The following is a 23,297-nucleotide window of genomic DNA, read 5'->3' as shown; positions in this document are numbered from 1 at the left end:
TGGTCCCGTAATCTATCTAATTGAGACATGAGTAGTGCATTAATTGCCTAGGGCCTTCTCATCTCATATGCTGCCCGCTCTATCTGAAAGGAATGTTGGTCAATGCCCTGTACAGGAGAAGGGAAATCTGTGGCCCTAATTCATCTTCATTCTCAAAAAAGACTGATAAATCCAGGGAAAAAAAGCAGCCTATTCCACCCTAAACTCTTGGTCAAGATGCTGTCACCTGCTACAATCTACCAAAATTCGTGCCTGGCAGACCAATATGGCTAAAGGACATCTCCTTTAACAACCTAGTCCAAGCTGGTGATATCCATCCTAACCTTGGTCCTACATCCTTTGTTAACCACACTAATCTCTTACCCTCTTCCTCCTATCTCAACACCCTAAAGATTTTTACAATTAATGCACAAAGTCTAAACAACAAAGTACACCAATTTCAAGCTTGGTTAAGCCATAACCAACCAGATATCTTAGCCATCTCTGAAACCTGGCTCAAGCCCTTTATCTCCGACTCTGAGATTCTGCCCCCAGGATTTCATTGTCTCAGAAATGACTGACTAAATAAAAAAGGTGGAGGCACTGCCCTAGTCTACTCCAACCTTCTTACCTCATTTCCCCTTCAAATTCCAGTTCCAGAACACTGAACTAACTGCTGGAATTCTAAAACCTAAATAAACCTAAAAATATCTGCATCATTGCCCTATGTATCTCACCTGGTAACAATATCTCTATACTTGAAAATATTCTCCTATGGGCCTCTACTGAAATTAACTATGAAACGTATCCTTGGTGATGTGAATATTGACTGGAATAAAATCAATTGCCCCTCTCCCTCCCTATTCATTAACCTCTATAACTTCACTCAATCCTCTCCATCACTTGACCTAACAAAATAAACCCTCCTGGATCCACTATAGATTGGATCCTAATCTCTGATCCAATTCTGGCACAATTTCTGATAGCTTTAGCGACCACCTCCCAGCCTTCATGCATCGCTCAACTAGTTCCTCCCCACACCAGCATCAGTACATTTAAACTTGCAAGCTCAGTAGCTTCAACCCAACTACTTTCTCAAATACTTTCATGAACTGGCAAATTCTAAACATTCTTCCCCTTGACAAGGCTATAGAATACTTCAACTCTGTCTTCCTTGATACTTTAAACTTACTAGCTCCACTAAGAAACAAAAGGATAAAAACTAAAACTGCTCCTTGGCTATCCAAAGAGACAAAACAGATTATGCACCACAGAGACAAACTATGGAAGCTTTACCAAAACAATAAACTGGACAATACCTTGCTCCAATATAAACAGCTCCACAACCGTGCAAAACGACTAATCACCAAAGACAAAAAATCCTACTATATCAGACTTCAGTCCAATAGCAATAAAAACCCTCAAAAATTCTGGAACTCTGTAAACTCACTCCTCAATCCAGGCTCCAAGAATAATCCCTGTCCCTCACTCCTCAATCCAGGCTCCAAGAATAATCCCTGTCCTGACCCAAGTAAATCTGATCTCAAACTAGGCTCTGAATTTAACTCATTTTTCATAGACACTATTACTACCCCAATAATAACCTAACTGCTCTGCACTCTTCCCCCTTCTAACTCACCTCATCTGTTTGAACTCATACCCATCTCCACTAACTTTTGTCCAAACTTAAACCTTGCTCTAACGCTCCCGACAATATCCCCTCTTCCTTCCTAAAATGTGCTACTGATGGCATTGCACAACTAATCAGCATCATTATCAACCGATCCATAAAAGAATCGTACGTCCCCGAACTCTGGCGCTCTGCTTATATTCTTCCTCTTCATGAAGGAGGCAAAAATACCAGGATCTTAAACTTTCACCCCATTGCTTTGCTCTCGCCAATCTCCAAAATCCTAGAAAGATGCATCCACCTCCAACTTATGCCTTTCCTGACCCAAAATGATCTTCTCACTCCTAACCAGCATGGCTTCCGTCCATGCCATAGCACAATAACCGCTCTACTCTCTTTCCTAGAAACTGTCAATCAAGCCCAAGATTCAGGCCATCGATCTGTCTAAAGCCTTTGATACGGTTTCCCCATAAGCACCTTCTCTGTCATCTCTCAAACCTTAATCTCTCACATAATGCTTTTGTCCTGGTTCTCCAGTTCTCCAGCTATCTATCAGACAGATCACAGGCAGTCCTATGGAAGAATTCCATCTCTTCCTTCTTACCTATCCCAACTGGCATACCACAGGGATCCATCTTGGGCCAATGCTTTTTAACATCTTCATCAATAACTTTCACACTGCTATTCTTGATGCTAAAATCATTCAATACACAGACGATTCAACCTTAGTCTGCTCTGCCTCAAACCTCTCAGAATTGCTGAATAAAACCCAAACTGCCTTCTCAACAACTGAAAACTGGATGCACCAAAACCACCTCTCTCAATGCAAGATTCTACTATTCCCTCCCACAAAGACCCTCTCCTATGATAAAAACAACTTTAAAGTCCTATAGTCAAACCAACTCACCTATAGAAGTAGTCCCCTCTGCCAAACTACTTGTCATTACTGCAGATGAACACCTCAAGTTTGTTATTCATATTTAACAAAATATTAAGAAAACCCAACAAAAGCTAGGTATGCTGTATAGGAATAATCGCTTTCTCTCCAACTCTACCAGGCAAACTCTGGCCTCGACTTATCTTCCTTCCTTATTATACGCAGCCCCTCTCCTAACCAACCTGTCCTCCTCTATCACCTCTAAACTAGAAAACTGCTACAACAAAATCTCTAAATTTGCCTCTAAATCTAAAAATGCCACCAATCACTGCCTTAACCCTACAATCCCTGAATTGACTTGAACTCCCAAACTACCTAGACTATCTCCAACTCACTACTGCACAGACTTGTATTTCACCCAACAAAATGTCCCACTCTAACATCCTTCCCCCTTATGCACCCAACAGAGCTCTCTGGTCTGAAAATCGGAACTTAATTACTATCCATAAACCTAAGCGTCCTGCTGGCCAACTTCTCCTATCTTTCTCACTAGGCAAAAAAATGGAATTCCCTTCCCTCCACACTAAGAACTATACAGAACTCAGAAAACTTCAAAACCCAGCTATTCAAACACCTGTCCACTAAATGGAAATGTACCTGCCTTCACCCAACCTAATCCAAGGGGTTCTCGCTCTGGTTCCCAAGCTCTACAACTCTGTTTTCTTCCCATGAGCCTATCTAAGCTCTAAACAATTTCTATAGCTTCTCTCTAAGCCCTTGCCTCCTACAGCTACCCTCACACAGCCCAACCTTGTAAATATTGTAAATAGCATTCTACTGTTGATGTGTGTATGTATACATTTTCATAAAAGGTTTGTATGTAAACTGTTTTCCACACCTAACCCATATGTTTTCCTCAAATGAAACTGTGTGATCCCTACCTTCAAGCTTAATGAATTTAACTATGCATGATACTGAATGCATTTATGAGTAACTATTCTACATAGGATCTTTAATATTAACTATCATTTGTATCTAAATTGTATAATGCATCTTGGAGCTTTTCTCCCCGGGTCTCCACTGAAAATGGGTCAATTTGGCCCAGTGGACTTCCCCGGTAATCAAATTGCAAATAAATAAACATAAGGAGACAAAGAAAAATCAAATTCGACAAAAAAAAAATCTCCAGATCCAACACGGTCAGCTCTCCCAATGGACCAAACACTCTTTCCAGATCCGATTAATTATCTGATCTGTAATACGACCTAGGTTTTCCTGGGATCATATTTCCCATAGACTGTGGTCTCCAATCCTACATGAGACTGCATTATTCTTGTAGACCAATTTCCTCTCTGAGTTCAGCTAGGTCCTCTGGAAACCTCAATGAAGCAGATGTGGAGAGGATGAGGATGCATTTTCTTCAGACCCAAATCCAGTTGGAGGTGACTCGAACTACTGTCAGATCCAGAATAACCATTTCTTCTCTCTTCATACTTCCTTGACCCTGATTGTTTGCTGACCAATTTGGCTCTGACACTGTTGGAGTGGACTCTTAACAGGGTAGGATCAGATCAGAGGTCTTCAAATCCTTTCCTTCCTCTAAGGACATTGGTGGCTGATAGTTTGGCTCTGACAGCCTCTGATTCCAGCTGAATGGCTTCTAGGATCAGGCCACCTTAGGAAGTTTGGGCTCCGACAGTGATTCTCCCCAGATTTGTGTCAAGTTCAGTGTTTGAGGCTTTTGATGCAGACCTCTCTATAGGTTGAGAGAGAACTCTTTTCAAAACTGGATGCAACCCTCACTTTAGGATTTCCCAGGGTTTGTAACTTGCTCTTCTGGCACTGTCAAGATAGCCAATTCCTGGGATCAAGTCTGCTTGTCAAGATAGATGTCCTCCCCTGAGCAGCATTCATAGGAGGTTCACAGGAAACATAAGTGTAAGAGGAGACACTTGGATCCCCCCCAAGGAATACCTGACCACTGACCATGATTTTCATGAGTGAGAAGGTTCTCCCCAATACCCCCCTTGGGGATGTCTCATTCAGATTCTTGGACAGAAAGGGGGTGGTCTTCCCAAACACCTGCAGAGGAATCAGTTTTTCTTGAGGCTTTTGGTTCTGGCCAATCTACTACTTGGCTGGTCCCAGCTGGCTAATGAGGTGATGGATCTGATCTCCTCCCAGGCATGGAAGGAAGTGAACACAGATGAACCTATATCTAAAAAGCCAGATGTCTTTCTGCTTGCTCCCAAAGACTGTTCCTGCTTGGAAAAAAGGTCTTGCAGTAGATTCTATGGTAGTGGTGACTGCCCCCTATGAAAGAGCTTGTGGAAGAAAGTTCTTCTGTCCAGCCAACAAACAGTCACATGCATTGAACAGATTTGGGAAGCATGTCTACACCTCCTCTACTTTTATTTGAGACCTCATTATGATTTGGTACACATCACTCTTTTTCAGTCAGATATGACAAATGAAATCACCAATTTTCTCCCAGATACTTGACTGTGGATCAAAGAAAATCCATTGATTCATCACTGGCTACCCTACAGATGCAACCTAATCCCTCTGTGCCTTATCTCCATCTCTAATGCCACAGAAGGTGTGTCTAGAGCTGGCAGAGGCACTTCCATAAGAAGGCACACTTGGATGTGGCTATGCGATTTTTCAGATCATTTCAAGACATCCTTTGTCAACACCCCATATGTGGATCAACTTTACTTTGTCCCAAAGTGAAAGATCATCTCAAAAGGTGAGAAGGATGATAAATCCCTACCCCTTAAAGGACCTTCTCCAGAAACCAGAAGAGAGGAAAAAGAATGTGGCTTCGTAAATCCCAGGATTTTGCATCTGGAGAAAGAGCTTCCTGAAGTAGAGGGAGAATATCCTATAGTGGACATTGCCCAAGGGGCAGAGATGGCCCATAAAACCAAAGCTTCAGTAGTCCTTTCTCAGGGAAGTCCTTCCAGTGCTTCTGAATGGTTGCCCCGCTCTGGAGTTTGTATATCTGGCTTGCTTATCCCTGCATCTAGCAACCTGGACATCTATCACACAAGACAAATGGGTGCAGAGTACTGTTAATAACGGTTTCATTCCCTTCAACACCATTCCTTTGTGCCCCAAAAAGAGTTCCCGATGTTCCAGCCTCATAAATGCATGAAGCTACTTCAGAAATGAGGAAGCTTCTAAACAGTCATGTCATTCAAGAGGTCCTTCAGATCAGACAAAATGGGATCCAGAATTTACTCAAGATTCTTTAGCGCCAAAGAAAAACTGGGACCCAAGGCCAGTTTTGGACCAGAGTTACTTGAACAAGTTTATGAAGTGAACAAAATTCCAGATAGTCATGGTTCAGTTCATTCTTCCATTACTGAAGAAATACTGCATGTGCTTGATAATCTACAGGATGAGTACTACCACATAAAGATGGACAGAGACTCAGGAAATACCTACACTTTTGGCTGGGAGCCAGTCCTTACCAATTTAGAGCTCTGTCCTTAAGTCCCACTACAGTCCCTCTGGTGTTTTCAGTATGGCACTAGTGGCAGCTCATCAGCGACTGCAAGGTTTCTGGGTATTCCTGTATCTAGATGACTGACTCCCAATACCTTGTTCCACCTGTGTGTAATCTTTGGGATTACAGTGAATTTATAAGAGTCCAAGTTGCAAGCAGTTTAGTCTCTAGAATTCATTTGAGTATTTTTTGGACAGAAGACTTCAGATAGCAGAACTCCCTCAAACAAGAATTGCATCCCTTCATCAACAAGCACAAGAAGTCTTATCTCACAAGAAGCCATCAGTGATGTTAATTCTGCCTTCTAGGCTCTGGCAGCCTCCATCACATTAGTGCCCCTAGTGTCAGGTTCTACATATGGGTCCTTCAATGGAAGCTGGTGGTCCAATAGTAAATTGGGAAACAACCCATATATTTTCTAGTGATTCTAATGAATGTTTGCAGAGCTAACATACAGTGGTGGCCTAGAATCTCTGCATGTTTTACAGGGGCATCTTTCATTCTTAACTTCCCTCAAAGTCAGTGTCAATGGATGCTTTCCAACCCAGGTGGGGGGACATTTTATGAGAGAGACCGTTCAAGACACTGGGTCACATACACAGGCCAGTCTTTACATCAATATATTAGAGATGAAAACAGTCCCTTTAGCCTTGCAGGCTTTTCACGACCCTCTCCTGTTGGGTGTGATATCTATACAGGCAGACAACATGGCAGTTGTTTGGTACATCAACAAACCGGGAGGAACCAAATCTCATCCTTTGTCGAGAGGCCATGAGAGTGTGGCAATGGGTGATATCCTCTTGTTACTTTCTATTAGAAATGTATATCCTGGGGAAATCCAATATACTTGCAGGCAAACTGAGCAGATCTTTCATGCACCCTCACGAGTGGTTCCTCAATCCATTAGCAACTGAACGGATTTTGAACCACTGGGGCCAACCCTGTTGCAACTTCTTTACCTCTCCCCACAACATCAAATGTAACGCTCTTTGTTCTAATACCATAAAATGGAGGGTCACCCAGAGATGCTGTAATGCATCCTTAGTCCTGGAACTTTTGTTTTTAATGCCTTTCCTCTGACACCACTGATTGTAGTTTCTACAGAAAAGATCTGCAGTGAAGGTAGTCGTCATCCTCCTAGTTCCTTATTTGCCTCTACAAGTGTTTTCCTCCTCCTGGCCATGTCTAGTCCTCCCTCCCTGGGTCCTGGGCTCAAACCCCAGGTCTTCTATGTCACCCGATTGCCTCACCCGAACATTTTCTCCAATTCCAGTGATGGTTCTGCAGCCCAGGTTTTCATTTCCAGTTGTCCATTTTGTCTTAAAAACATATCTAAGAAAATTTATAAGGGCAAATGGAAACGTTTTAATGTTTGGGAGACTGAAAAATATTGATCCTTTCTCAGCTCCTCTTCCAGCAATTTTGGACTTCTTGCACATCTTTTCCAGTGTGGAGCCAGCTATTCTGCAATCAAGGTACAGTTAGCTGCTATATCCTCCTTTCCATATGGGTGAAAACCATATGCCCATTGCATCTCTCAGATTATCCAGGGCTTTCTTCTGAGGTACCTTTCTTCTCCATCCTCCACTTGCAGACCCAGTCCCTCCATATGATACTATTGTACTACAGGCTTTCTCTGGGCCCCCATGGGATATTACTATTGTACTACAGGCTTTCTCTGGGCCCCCATGGGATATTACTATTGTACTACAGGCTTTCTCTGGGCCCCCATGGGATATTACTATTGTACTACAGGCTTTGACTGGCCCTCCTTGGGATATTACTATTGTACTACAGGCTTTGACTGGGCTCCCTTGGGATATTACTATTGTACTACAGGCTTTGACTGGGCCCCCATGGGATATTACTATTGTACTACAGGCTTTGACTGGGCCCCCATGGGATATTACTATTGTACTACAGGCTTTGACTGGGCCCCCATGGGATATTACTATTGTACTACAGGCTGTGACTAGGCCCCCATGGGATATTACTATTGTACTACAGGCTGTGACTAGGCCCCCATGGGATATTACTATTGTTCTACAGGCTTTGACTGGGCCCTCATTTGAGCCTGCTGCTAGGGCTGATCTAAATTTGTTCTCATGGAAGACCTATTTTTGGTGGCTATCAGTTCTGCCAAGAGAATTTCTGAACTACAAGCCCCATCTTCAAAACCTCCCTATCTTTTTTTTTATATATACAAGGACAGAGCATCACCAAGAACTAACTCCTCTCTCCTTCTATGGTGGCTTCTGAATCATCCATAAATTGGTCCATAAATCTTCCAGCGTCATTCCCAATTTTTCAATCAAGGGTGAATATAATTTGCATTTGTTAATTTCCATTGTCAGTTGCATTTTTATTTACATTAGATGAAACATTTCAGGAAATCTGATCAGTTGTCCTTATCCTCATGTAAACTGGAAAAATCAGTGTCCAAAGCCCTTCTTTCCCACTGGTTGTCACAGTGCTTTTCCTTTGTTTATAAAGAATGAGGACTGCCAATTCAACTCTAAAGGCTCATTCCATCAGATATGTGTTTTCATCTGCAGCCTTCTGTAGTGTTCCAGTTGATGACGTGCATCTCTGTATTAATTAGATTTGTAATCCAGGTCTAGATCCTTCTTTGGTTCAGCTGTGCTCTGGAGTCCTTCCATAAGGCGTCCTAAGTAATAAAGTAACTGGTGACTCTAACCCATACGTTGAGGAATGGACAGAAAAGACCACATCAGCAACAAAATTTATGTACTCACTATAATGATAGATCCAAGTTGTCTATTTCCATCCTTCCTCAACTACCCTGTCCCATTCCTCTCCTTGTATATACAGTTTTTGTTATATTTCCATTCTGAGATGGTTCTAACTAATCTTCACCTTGTCTCCTAAAGATCATGCCTTTCTGTCTGCCTCACTCTGTTTTCTCAGCTTGGCAATATTTAGGTTGGCTAAGTTGTTTAACACCCTTAAAATTGTAAGTTATCTTTTAGTACCAGGCAAACTTAATCTGAAGTAGCTTGTTCCTTATTCAATGGATTATGGGTGGGGAGGAGCCTTAGCACAAGATCAAAAGCTTAGAAGTGACTGAAGCTAGATCAAAGGTTGGATCAGAGACTCGTGTGTTGAATGAAAACAGACCATATGCATCTATCATTATGGTGAGTACATAACGTTTGTATTTATATAGTAATGTAGAATGCATCTCATTTCTTGTGCTAAAGTTTTTAGACATGTAAAACACTTGATGCATAGCTTTATTACTTAGTTAAGTATAAGTATGTATGTCAAAGGAGAGATTAGCTTTCATTGTTATTCCCACATCTTTAAAATGGATTTTATCTTTAGTGGATGTTCTAGTAGGTACACAGGTGAAGGAACTGCAGCCTTTCCAAAAGACAGTGTTACATTTGTCATAAGGAAAATGTATACCTATCTTGTGCACTTAGTCATCAAATGTTCAGTACCAGATTTTTTGTGCAATGAACCCTGTCTTATAATTGTCTGCATACTTATTTATCCAACATGTATTAGATCTAGAAATGAAGAAAAAATACATTATTAAATTGTCTGTCCAAGAACCAAGCCTTGAGGATCTCTAAGATGGATAGGAAGGTAGTGGGAGCTTATGTCTTGTATGGTTATACATTGGGATCTCAGTTAACAATGAAGTAATCCACTTTACCAGAAGTGTATTGACAGCCTTGATAAAGCTTTGGCAGATTACATGGTGAGGAAGGGAGGGAGGCCAAGGCCTTGGCTAAATCTAAGAAAAGTACTCCACATGAGAGTTCTAGATCCGATGCCTTATTAAATAATTAAACTTGTCAGCATATTTCTACCCTTTACAAAACCATGTTGATCCAAGTCCTAAATGGCGATATGTGTTAGCATTCCCGAGTATTTCAGTAATGTATCTTTTGAAGCAAATGTGTAATGAATTTAACTGCTTGGGCTAGCCTACTGGACACAAGTATCTATTTTCAGGGGCAGCACAGGACTACTATGATAAAACGGCTAGCCGTAAATAACTTGGTCAGACTCTCACTAATGAAGGCTGAGGGAATCAAAAGATGTATTACAGGAAGCGGTTCATAGTCTTAACTCATCTGCACTAAGTGCCAGATTGTAGCCCAATACAGTGCATTTCACTCCCTTGTGCCTGCAAAAAAGTTAAATTAAAAATTCATTCCTAGTTAATATTTTAAAATTAAACTTGTACACTTAATGCTGTGCAGTTTATTCACAGACAAGCACACTGTCAGTTAAAACAAGAAAAATAAGGACTGCTCCCAGAGAACATGACTAATATGAAGAAGCCCCTGTTTACTACTGTCATTTCTTTCCTTTTATACCATAACTACTCTCTGGGATGCATGATGCACATACAAACACATTCCCAGATGTGACTATTGCTGTCAGCCCCTTGTACAACTTTGTATATCAAGACATTTGCTTATATAAAATGAATGAACAAATACAGGACTGAAAATTGTATTTCTACTCAAGTGTGATATCAATACAGTGCATCCCATTGTACCCCCTTCCTCAATGCCCTCCCAAATTCTTAGCTCAAGAACTAGAGACAAAGCCCCAGTAATCAGGAACAGATTTTAAATCTTTCCATAATATGCTAAGAAAGTTGCACTAACAAGCATTTTCTGAAGGACAGCCTGGAACTTGCATGCCTGGCATTTAGTGTCTGTAATCGAAATACACAGTTTACAAGGAACAGACCAAAATAGTACTCCCTTGCTTAGGAATTCTGGACAAAGCCATAAATTTGGGGGGGGGTGCAAAAGGGATAGATTTTAAATCCTATTTTTTTATTTCTTTGTTAATCAAGTAGACCTGCTGGGAAAGTGACCCTTTTCAGGGCTGACTCTGGAGTACTGTCTGAGTGACTTGCTCCAAGTCCCACCATAGGCAATTTTTTTTTTTTTTTTTTTTAACATAATTAAAATGTGATGGAGGGATAGATGTGTATCACAGGGAATACTGTAACTTTGAAATAGTTTCCCTAAATGTAATATGGACCCCTGGTTTTAACACCCTTGTGCCTCATGAATAGTGTCAACATGTAAATGTTCAGCTTGTCTAAGATGTTCAAACTTAAAATATAAGGGCGAACAACTTCATGAGAATGTACTGCTATACTTCTAAAAATCCTCATGGATTAATAGCTAGTAAGTGCCTACCATAAACTCTCAGTTAACTGGAACTCAAGCAACCAGAAAAAAATCAAAGAAATGCAGTACAGTATGACCGTTCAATTTTTCATATGTTGCACTTTCCACCCCCCCCCCCCTGCAGAAACATGCTTTGTGTTTTTAGAGTTTGAGCTTTAAAAAGGAAGATACAAATAAATTCCCTCTCTCCCCAACCTGAAAAAAAGTCTGACCAAACACATCAAATCACTAAAATGTTAACACATACTCAGTCAATTTGCATCAGATTGCACATTCTCTCCCCGATCTCTCACATGGTCTCTAGCTTTTATACATGCATTCAATAACACTCTCTCTCTGATCTCTCACACACACTTCACCTTTCACACGTGTCTCCAATCACTCGCACACAGTTTTCTGCTTTCATACATGCATTCACTCTCTCACTCTCTCTATTCAGTTCATTCAATCCCAGTCCATTCAGCATGCCACTAAAAACAGTTCTGCATGCCACACTTTCTAGAGGAAATGCAAGTTTAAAATATTATTATTCCAGCCAGGCTTTTAATTACTGTATCTCAATACTATTAAAAACAAATCAATAATGTTTATGGCATAGTATAGGGAACAGTATTTGTCAGGTCTATTTTTAATAGTAACTGTCTAGCAATGAGAAACTACACTTATCTGGCATCTACTAATCCCCATGAGTGGCGGTTAACTGAGAGTTTACTGTATTAACCTATGGAGGTAAGAGGATTCAAACCATGCACTACTGACTTTGGAAGTGATTTCACAAACTGCTCAGAGCCTTAGATAACTTAATTCCCTTAAAAGGTTAACAGAATTTCAGCAGTTGGAAGATATGAATCTTTTGAACAATGAGCACTCCAGATTAGGGTTACCACCTCTCCCACTTTGCGAGGGACAGTCCCTCTTTGGGCAGTTGTGTCCTGAAAAGAAAGATTGCAAATGTCCTGAGATTTTAGGATAAACATATTTCATATATTTTGTGTAATACTTGCATAAAATGGTTATTCTGTATCTGAAAGACCTAAATGTTATAAGAAACAGAATAAGCAACTAAAATGCTACAATAATATGCTTTTATTTAGGCAAAAAAGTGAAGTTCTGTCTTTGCCCCGCAAAGTCTGACGTCTGTACCATAAATGTCCCACTTTGGGCATTTGGAAAGGTGGTAACCCTACTCCAGATTTACTAAAAAAAAAAAAGAAGATTAATGGAGAGCTGGTAATTGATTTGGAGGATTAAGTTTCCAGGCTCCTAATGAGGTGCCTCAAGGGTACAGAGTTTAATTTTTTTTACCTCTAACTGTGGGATTCTGAGCAAGTCACAAACCTCTGACTGTGGAAATTTATACACATCCTAACAAATGCTGCATAAAAGATGCCTCAGTCACTTCTCGGCTGCTGCTTAATGGATCCTTGTGTATGTAATAATAATAATAAAAAGTGCAGCAAAAGTCAGACATCCCAACTGCTTAATGCAGTAGTGCAGTGATGATCATAACTGCTTAAAAAGACATCTGGGAGCCTGCATGCTGGTAAAAGAGCCAAGCATGCTCAGCTGTCAAAGAAAAACTTTCTTTAATATTCCAGGGACTGGGACAGTCAGAGAGGGGTCCTCGCTTTCACAGAGGAGTCATGTGCTCCATCTGCCCACTGTAGCACTGCCCCTGATGGTGAGGAGTGGGTGTTTTTGAATTTAGGATGTTTGATGTAGGTAGAAATAATGGTAAGGAGCATGATTGACTCCTGTGAAGGATAGTTTCCTGTTTTAGAAGGAGGAATTAAAGAATGCATTAGCCACTGTCAGCTGGGAGGAGGCATGTTTTGATTATTATTGCTTTAATTTAAATTTTTTTTTTAGGTAGAGTGGAGGTAGAATTATATCTTTGACGGATCATTGTTGAATTCACCCCAATAAGCGCTGATTTATCATACATGGCACCTAACATGAGTACTTTATCAGGTATATTTAAGTCTACAGGCCTTTCTGGAATAGATCACTTGAATTACTATAATGCTTTTTGACATGCAATTCAAACACATTTTTTATTTGTTTATGATGTATTTAAATGTCAGATTATTTTCTAAAAATTTTATTTTGTATACCTTTATTCATATACAGTCCTGTTTTTGAATCTTTGTTGGAGTCTTTCTAATTTGTCTTTAAAGTAGTGACAAGTTTAAAAAAAATAGTAGTTTGTTTTTGTATGAGGCTCAGAACCATACCTCTGACTACTACACCAGATTTCAATCAAAATAATTATGGTTGTACATAAGTTTTTGCACTACATTCTCCAGAACGCAGATGGCTTCTCAATAAAAAGTAGGTTTCAGGTGCAATAACACTTAAATGGATAGCTCACATTGTGTGAATCTTTACTTTCATTGTATCTACATTTCAGTCTCTGTTGCATTTAAGTCAAAGTACTGGAAACATTTTTCTTTTCTTTTCAGTAAATTTCAAATTAAGCACTCTCACAGCAATTTAATTTTACCCAGCATCTTATTTCCTCTACTTCAGGTTGATACAATTATTGAACTATTTAAATTCTTTATATTCAATCCTTGAATATTTATGTTCATTTGACTGGGAAAATCCAGTTAGGAGTAACCCAATTTTAATTTGTAATATGAACACTTGGGAAGAAAATAAAGTATAAACCAAAGTGAGTGTAAAAAAAAAATAAAAATTACTGTTTTATAACACTACAACAGTTGCTTGATATGTAAACAGTCAATGAAGAAAAATTGATTAGTGCGCTATGCAGTAATGTGAAAGAGCAAACATGCTCTCTACATACCACTCAACTGTCCAGATTTTTTTGCCTCTTTATTTTTGGTCTGTTCCTCATAAAATTTGAGGTATTCTAGTAAATCGCTGAGCATTGACGTCACTAAATACTATTAAATAATGGCATGTTTGAATTTCAGGCTTCATGTACTTCAGAAAATAATGTAAAATCTATCATTCTAGTAACTTTATAATTGTATAGGGGCAATATTTTTGGACCTTTCTCCCCCCATTAGTTTTTGTCCAGATCACTGAGAGGTTGAGATGTATGACTCTATGCAGTAATATGAAATGGCGAACATGCTCTCATTACAGTATACTGACCTGTGTGCAAAACTGGTATAATAAATTGCAACATGAGACTGAAAAAGTGGAGTAGATAAAGCTGCAGAAGTCACAGCAGCCATCAATATCAAAATGAATGACAGGTTCATAGTTTACAGACTGATAGCTTAGTATCTATTACAAGCCTAGCCAATAATCGGAGATCAGAATAAAACCCTGCATCTGTGAGGTTAAGACCTTAACCATAATGTCAACCCTCCCCCTATATTATTCTCCCCTCTTAAGGGAAGGTACCTATCTGTGGTGGTGCGGTAGCGTTGTCGCCTCATATTAAGATGTTGTCTTGTTTGATTCTCAGCTAAAGCGTCTTCTGTGTTGAGACATACGTGAATGGGTGTACCTTCATTGAAGGGTGTGCGTCAGGGCTGGCAACTCTACTGCCAATCATTAGTGGACCGGAGTTCCACTGTGGCGACCCCTAACCTGGAAAAGCTGAAAGATTCAACAACTTAAGGGAAGGAGCCTCCCTCTATCTCTCAAACAACAAACCACAAGGACCACAAGCTATATCCACGACACTGCAGAAATGCATACACAAACAAATTCCCACATTTCTCATTGGCAACAAATTTACCTCTGAATGGAAATGTACAAATACCTTTAAGGCTTCAAAAGCATTAAGTAGTCCAAACTTTCAATACAAAGCAGCAGCAAGTAGCCAAATCAATGGGTATAGCTTAGTAGTTTACACATATTAGGATGCAGTGTCCATCCCAGTAGAGCCTTTACCCTTGAGGTATGCCCAGAAAATGAGATGCAATACTAAAGAATGACTTGGAAGGGTAGCAAGTAACAATCACCAAGGCTGTCAAACAAGTTAAATGATTGCATTGTGGTTATAAAACTCCAGAGCTTAAAACCGAGGCAGCTCATGAAACGTAATGCATATGAACCTTTACAAGCTGGGAGGCACTAGTTAACTACAAATCATATTAGTATAGACCTAAAAATTTTGAATAGCATGGTCTCTGTCTCTCAGTGGTAAGGTCTCTGCCTAATGGTTCCTGGGGTACAAGGACCAGTCCTGACACCAAGTCATCAGTCTCTGTGGAGTCTGCATGTTCTCTCTCTCTCTCTCTCTCTCTCTCTCTCCCTATAAAAAATATATAAATAAATAAATAATAAAAATTACACTTCCCAAAACATGGTAGGTTGGTTGCTCTAAACCATATTGTGTTTACTCGCCCAGGATTTGGCAGTAAACATTCTGTAGACCAGTTTACTCTTGTTAACAAACCACACAATATTTTTTTGCATGACTAGGTAGAGCACCATATTGCAAGCATGACTGAAAAGGCTACAGCTCTCTAGAAAAACTAGGACCCCTGACCAGAGACACCATTAAAACACATCCTCTCAGAAAGGATGCCATTTTTGTTCTGTTTGTATACAGTTTTCTAGAACAGGTGAAAGGCAGTAATCCAAGAACAGTTATTTATGCAGATGTTCTTTCAATTTCAATGCTTTATCTTTTCAAGGGAATACAGTAATGCCCTGTTCAGGGGGTCAGCATGCAAACGTGCATATATTGAGAATGACTACTATGGAAATGTTCTGTTGAGGGGTGTAAGCTGTAAGGAAAAGTAATGCAAAGTCTAAAGGATAAGCACATCTAACTCAAGTGTCACTCTGACTGCTGGGTGAACGTATCTCAAATTTTTTTAATATAACCTAGGCTACCTTGTATTGCCACAGGCATCATACCAACATGTAATGAAAAATGCATGTTGTTTGGTCCAAGTAAATGGGTGTTTAAGGTTTATAGTTCATAGTCGAATATTAGGTTAACTGCCTTGAATGGGGTATTTTAAGCCTTGCCAATATCTTGACATTGCATTCAAACCTTGTGTCTGAATTGAAGACCTTACCCCTTATGCCAAACTTATCCCCCTGACAATATGAATCTGTTCAGTATATCAACTAAGTGAACCTTTCAACTTCTAAGTCATGTGTACTTGATAAAGTAAACCTTTCAACTTCTAAGTCATGTATAGTTGATGTAGCCTCTTTCTACCCATCATTCCCACCTAGCCACTGAAGTCGAGGCTTTATTACCTGATCACTCCAATGCTTCTTTCAGGAACCTCGACATAGTAGTTTACTGGTAGGCCTTCTGAGAAGTAGAGGCCAATCTGCTACTCTTGCATTAGGAGCGAGGGATTAGTACTCACTGGGGAGGAGTGGAAAAATCATTCCTAGTGACTGGTGTCAGTCCTTATCTTTTGACTTAAGTGCAGTGATATCAGATATGTATGTGTGGACTTCACTCCATGTACTGGATCAATGCTTTCCACTCCCATCTTCCCTAAAACTTGATGCATGGATTCCAGTCTATACCAGAGGTTTCACAATTGGACTGAAGTTTAAAATGTCTCCATAGGATAGGATAGCAGACGCATCATACTACTCCACCCAGCATTTCCTTGAGACTCTTCCTGAACTCCACCTTAGTGGCTTAGTAAATGGATGCATTGCTTTTAGACTGCCAGGCCAGTCTTGTACTTGATTAGCCTTATCATTTTTTTTTTTTTTTTTTAATTTTTTTAATTTTTTTGCTTTTATTTCCTACTTTTTCACTTCACTGGAAACTAGTTTTTATTTAACTGGGTGGATGGAATAGTCAAAGGAAAATTTTCAGCTGCCGTCATGCTATTCAAAACTTAAAATCAGATTGAAATTATGCCTGAGTGTTTATAAGACAGGCAAATTTAATACCAGGACACAAGATCATTAAATGCCCACTTACTCTGCATACTCCATTTTGGGGATGATACTTGATATTATTTGAGGGGGAGGATAAATGCCGTTGCAGGCCATCTGTAAGGGTTTAGATTTTTGTAGCATGGTTAGTCATGCTGATATACAAGATGGACAGAATGAAGATAATTCTGTAAGTGCCTAGGTCTCATTATTGCCAGCACACAAAAGTGTACTTTCTCCAGAGAGAATTGTTTGAAGTCAGCAGTTTCATCACAAGAAGGTGAAATGGATAGTTATTATGCTAAACTTTGTCTGAGATTCCCCCGAAAAACTGTTAGTTATGGTTAATCATTCTGTAAAATTTTCTTTTCATTTAACACTGTTAAAAATGTACATGTACTAACATACACATTGTATAACCCCTCTACCCAAATAGGAAATTCGCCAGTTCAACTCTTTTGCAAATGTATGATGCAGCTTTCAAATTAAACATCATTACATAACTATCTATTGCTGATCACATGTGCGCATTAAATATGGACACTGTTTGAGTAAGCTTGTAGTTGAAAATGGATAGCTCTGAGAGCTCTACTATACAAAGTGACAATTTTCTAACACTGGAGGCCATCTATGGCATTTCATGAATTAAAAGCTTTCTTGAATGCATTATTATCTGTAGTACTGCATATTAAAATTAAAGTTCATTATAATACTGTCTTGTATGTTGCCTTGTTAATGTATATCCTTTTGTTTCTTTTTGACAGGTACATTTTCTCACTTCACCTTCACACAGGTATATGGATGGAACTGGTTTCTGTTTCCCTGTATGCATTATCCCAATTCCTAAAATCCTTTTTTTTTTTATTGTTTCCGAGGCTGTATGAATTAATTTACATTTATGAAACCAATTTTGTTGAATAAAAACATCACATTTTCCATCACATTGTTAGTTACACCTTCTGAATTTTAATTATTTGTATGTTAACAGGATGAACGCTGATCAATTATTTAGTTTTGATGCACACAGTTTTTTATAGCAGCATTCAGACTATACATGCATATTTTAAATATGTAGTTAGCCATTTATCAATTTCAAATTTGCATACCATGTATTAATTTAAGTACTTGATTAAAGGGACGTAAAATATTCATGTCCTAGATATGAAAATGCAGTACACCCCCACCATGATTCAGCCTAATGAAGAGCAGTGGACTTCAATCTCCAAAGGAAATTAATGTTCGTTTTTTATCCTGGAAGACTGCAACATTCTTTGACTAAACAAGGCTGCATTTAAGCTACTGTGTTGTGTTTTTTTAAACATTTGTTTATTGGGTCATAGTTGAGTACTAATGTATTTGAAGCTTTTCATTCTTGTATGATGAATGTTTACCTGGATGAATTTTATTTTAAAAATATGAACATGAAATGGTTGCTATAGGGTGAGACTTGGTTTGGGATTCAGTCTTGAGATTGTATAAAGATGATATATAGGGCAGCTGTGTAAATGCTATGATGAGGATGAATGCCCTGTTCTGATAGAAAATTATTTAAGGACATTTTGGCAGCGGTGGGATGGTAATTGAATGCAACCTCTCCAGCTGTTTAACAGTCAAGGAGTAGAATAGGGTGAGACATACTGTGTATGAAAGGGAAGGAAAAGCAGGAAACATGAACAGTGAAAGCAAAAATAACTTTCATCTTTTGTCAGTGGTAATAAGAATTAAACCATAAATATTCTGACATGGGAAAGAATTTTGGGCAATGCCACAGGATCATTAATATGGATCTCTGCAGTACTGGGATAGGGTATCCTCTCCACAACTGAGAACAAATCTTAGGTGCTAGCTGATTTATGAGAAATAGGTTGATAATCCAGTGATGTGTAGACTAGACCAGCTGTAGTGTTTATGATACTGACTGCTGTGGATGTCAGACTCTCGCTACAGTATCTGCAGGATGTGTTAAAAAAGAACTTTATCCCATTACTTTTGCCACAGTAAAGCCATGACAGCTGTGTAATTGAAAAAGATAATGCCAGTCCATGACCATTATAATATACAAGGAATTTTGGTTGTGCAGAACCAAGAAACACCACCTGCTTTATTACAAATGGGCCTATGTTCTTTTCTTCTCTGGCCTACTGTTTTGGAAATCTTACCATACTATATGCAACAATATATTATCAATGCTCTTTTATTTTATTGTATGTAAACTGTGTATATTTTGACTGTGCAATAATAAAGCTTTTTGTGCATGTCTCCATTTCATTTTTTTAAAGCAGATCTGTTTATCGGATTAACACATCTTACAATGCAGACATGTAACTGTTGACATCCTGCCTTCTGTGATTCCCCTTTCACAATAATTTTGAGATGGCCAGGCTGATTCCTACAGCTTACCTATAGTTCTGTTCATTGTTGTAGAAAAACTGACTTGCTATATAACAGAGGTGACCTTGATGTTCAGCTATGTGACTAACTTTCAAACTAAACTACTTCAGAAAGAACAGCTCATAAGAATTGATATTTAAATGAAATTGTGGAGATAAGTAACTGCTCCACAAGTCATTTGTAACTGTAGAAGCATAATCTTTGTGCAAACCAAATGTTTGAGGAATAATAGTATAACTATCTAAAATCATTTTCAAAGTAAGCCCATCTGTGATGATCACTACTGCATTACCTATGATACTTGTTCATTTGTGCACTATGCACACACCTCATTGCTGAAGTGCATTCCCATTTAGACTTTACTGATGCTTGCTAGTGGAGGTATAAAAACAGTATAGTGCTAGCTGTTGGCTTTGTTTGCCCCTTGGTTTTGGGGGAGATGGCTAGGTGTCACTACTGTGATAGAATGGGGGAGATCAGCTGTCCTTCATGAATTACTTTGTTTTGTTGAGGTAATAGATTGCAGTAGGGGGTAACCAGATTTACCTGGTATTACAAGTATTATTCTGGTGGGATAACTGGGACTGCAGCTGTTTTGGGAATACAGGTAATAGTTCGATTTTCATTTTGGAGGGTGGGAAGTGCATTAGCAAACACTTTACAGAGTGCCTACTGGAACAAAGAAAGGAGGGTTGGAAAAAATTTAATGTAGGGTATAGAATGCCAGCAGGAAAGATATTGAGCTGAAAAAAATGTTTGGAAGAAGGTGAAGTTCTGGAAGGTAGAAAATAGTTTTTTTTTTTTTTTTTTTTTATCATAGGAAGTTACTAGGCTAATGACCCTGAGGCACGTACAAGCCTAGCCAAGAATTTTGCCCATGTTTGTAAGGGCCAATGGCCTTGCAACTTCCTATGATCCTAAATAAACACTCTATTTTCTACCTTTCAGAACTTCACCTTCTTTCAAACATATTTTTCACCTCAATATCTTTCCTGCTGGCATTCTATACCCCACATTAAGTTTTTTTCCAGCCCTCCTTCCTTGCCATAACGTTGTACCAGTAGTCACTCTCTCAAGTGTTTGCTAATGCATTTCCCCACCTTTGCATGAAAGTCATGGCAAACTCCTAGAATAGTATTCCAAGACGGGCAGTGATCTATTTAAATTAGGTAATCATCTGGTAAGAGTAGGGTGGATCACTTTGCAGCAAGATTGCACATGTATCCAGAAAAAAGGAGAATCGCAGGTAATTTTCAACCTATAAAGCTTATTTTAAACAAAGCAGTTAATCTGATGAGACTCTTGTCTTTGAGATGGTGCAGGATTTTGCACAGTAACAATCCTACTGCATGGAAGTTTAGATGGTCCTTGTCTGCAAATATCCACACTGCATAAATCTGCATTGTTGTTTGCCCTTGCTGTTCATTTTTAAATGTATATTTTTCCAGTAGCAACATCTTTGCAGTTTGATATATACTGTGGTGTTATTTCTATTTGAGTGTTTTAATTGTGAGCTTCTTTCCTTTAATTTTGGTGTACAATCATGGATACTTTCATTCCTTTCATCATATGCCAGCATGTAGCACATTAAGAACGTTTGCCAAATTCTTTTTATAATGCGATTGCATGTGATATACTGCGGAAGTCTTTATTGGTATTGTTTGTCGTGAAGTGTTGGGAGGAATGGAATCTGTTCACTACTGCGTACATACCTCTAACTAATAGAATTTGTCAATTCTCCACTTTGCTAGCATTTGGAACTTACATTAGGTCTGCTTCATGTAAGTGCAGGTAAAGCTCATAAAGTCACCAGAATTTCAGTGCAGCTACCATCTGTTGTGAAACTAAAGGTCCTCACTTTGGAACCTAGCAAATTTATTTCTTGGGGTAGTTTGAGGTTGCATCAACACTGGATTCCAGAAACTGTGCCATTCATTAAATTCCAATACCCATTCTCTCCAGATTTAGGCCATGAAGGGCTGAAGCCTGTCCGGGCAAAGAAGGCCAGTAGGAAATCCGTCCTGAACTGGATATGTAGGCAGCTTATGGACACAGACCTGGGGGGAGGGTGGTGCAGCATTATCAGTTCACCTATCAACATGTGATTGGGATGTGACAGGAAACCTGAAGGCTTTGACTGACACACTCAAAGTATAACAATGGAACCCCAACTAAAAGTCAAATCTGAGAGCAAAGTGCTTTGAGGTAGCAATACTAACACCAGTGCCCTTCCATTGCCCCACAGGAAACTACCTCTCATTTTCTGGATAATGATATAATGATTTGGATGCTCATCAATCCATATTATGGGCAAAAGGCCTGAAAAATAAAATATTAGAATACAAATAACATGATACTCCTTTGTTCAAAATAATCCAGTGGGGGTTATTTTGTAATCTGTAAATCACAGTAAAGTGCCGGCAGGTTTTAATAACCATTTTAAGCCTGGCAAGAAATCAAGGATAGTTTACAGAAGGCAAGATAATCACTTCAGTGGTGTTTGTGGTAAAGTTCATTCACTTGTGCTCCCAATGTATTTGGGTTTGAGCTACCTACCAGCTGCCATGTATACCATGATGCTGCCAAGTGCAATGTTTGTTTTTCTCTTACTGGAAAAACTTTGAATAGTAAAAAAAAAAAAAATCTCATTTACTTACCTGCCTTTCTTTATATGAGGCTATGCCCTTGACAAATGATTTATAAAAGTAAAACCAAACACTGAAAGAAGGATTACAGGCTGTTACTGAGCACTGTAATGTTAAGCATATCTTTGAGAGTAGGAGTCAAGGTTATGCATCTTGTGTTGAACATGATTACACTGAAGGGATTACAATGCGCATGTAAAGAAATTCACATGGGATCTTCATGGTATTTAGTGGGGGGGGGGAGCTGGTGGATGGTGGTGAGGTATCCCATATACCTCCATCCAGACAGTCGCGAGCCTTTTTATGTGGGGAAAAAAAATGAGAGATTAGAATGAAAGTGTGCAGCAGCTTTACAAAAAAACAATGTACATTTAAAATGTAGAGCAAAAGTAAACGTGCTCCTGAGTAATTTTGCTAAACGTTTAAGGTTTCATTTAAACTAAATAACTTTATCAGGCATAAAGACACATCCCTACACATGCATCAACTGGAATGCCCACAGAGATACCTTACTAAATGGATAAAAGGCCTGAACAACATGTCCTTTATGGACCGATTCAAGAGCCCTGTCGCCATACTTTGCATCTTACAGACTGCTAAGAGATGACTTGTGTCTGAATCATTACTGATGGATTTACTGCACATCAGCAAGTCAAATGGAATCAGAAATGCTCTGTTTAGGGATCTAAACCTCTTCTGTAGCATCACTAAAAAGGTTTGGATGGATAGGTATATTTAGCAGAGGATACCGCTGCAGTGGAGCAGACACCCCATCTACATAAAACAAAGTTCATCCCTGTCCATTTTTAAGCAAAACTTGGATCAATGGATGAGAAAACAAAACATTTACCCCCAGGAATACCCTCTGTACTATTAATGAACAGAGGCACTTCCTAAATGCTTCTATCCCATGCATGGGTTCCATCAAATTCTCTATGGTATGATCCCAGTTATTCTTAAGGGTAATGTATATCTATTTCGACCATGGGATGGGTAAGACCAAGCTATAAACAAATGGGATAGGTTATTTTGAGCACAAAAGGGGAAATTGGGTAGGCTTAAAATGGTCCACAAAGAGCAGCTAGCCTAATACTTTCCTATAAACCTATAATATAAACTGTGTTCACTTGTGTGCCTAGCCCCTTAACAGGTGCTGTCATGTTCACCTGACAAATATTAAATTTCCCCCAAAAGAACTGCTGCTCTGACAACTACAGCAAGATACATAGCACAT

General features: G+C 39.2%; 1 protein-coding gene across 1 annotated transcript in view; it reads left to right on the top strand.

Annotated features, from left to right (window-relative positions):
* The window catches only part of LOC122792486 (baculoviral IAP repeat-containing protein 5.1-like), a 166,168-nt gene extending 146,882 nt beyond the window's left edge, over positions 1-19,286 (top strand). Inside the window, exon 5 of the mRNA XM_044060259.1 lies at positions 17,792-19,286. The gene's annotated coding sequence lies outside the window, so the exon portion shown is untranslated. The remainder of the gene's footprint in view (positions 1-17,791) is intronic.
* Positions 19,287-23,297: the final 4,011 nt, after the last annotated feature.

The sequence above is a fragment of the Protopterus annectens genome, chromosome 1.part2 (assembly GCF_019279795.1).
Source record: "Protopterus annectens isolate FY-2018-M chromosome 1.part2, PAN1.0, whole genome shotgun sequence".
NCBI classification, from domain to species: Eukaryota; Metazoa; Chordata; order Ceratodontiformes; family Protopteridae; genus Protopterus; species Protopterus annectens.
The sequence above is the reverse complement of the archived record's forward strand: the minus strand, read 5'-3'. Positions and strand labels throughout refer to the sequence as shown.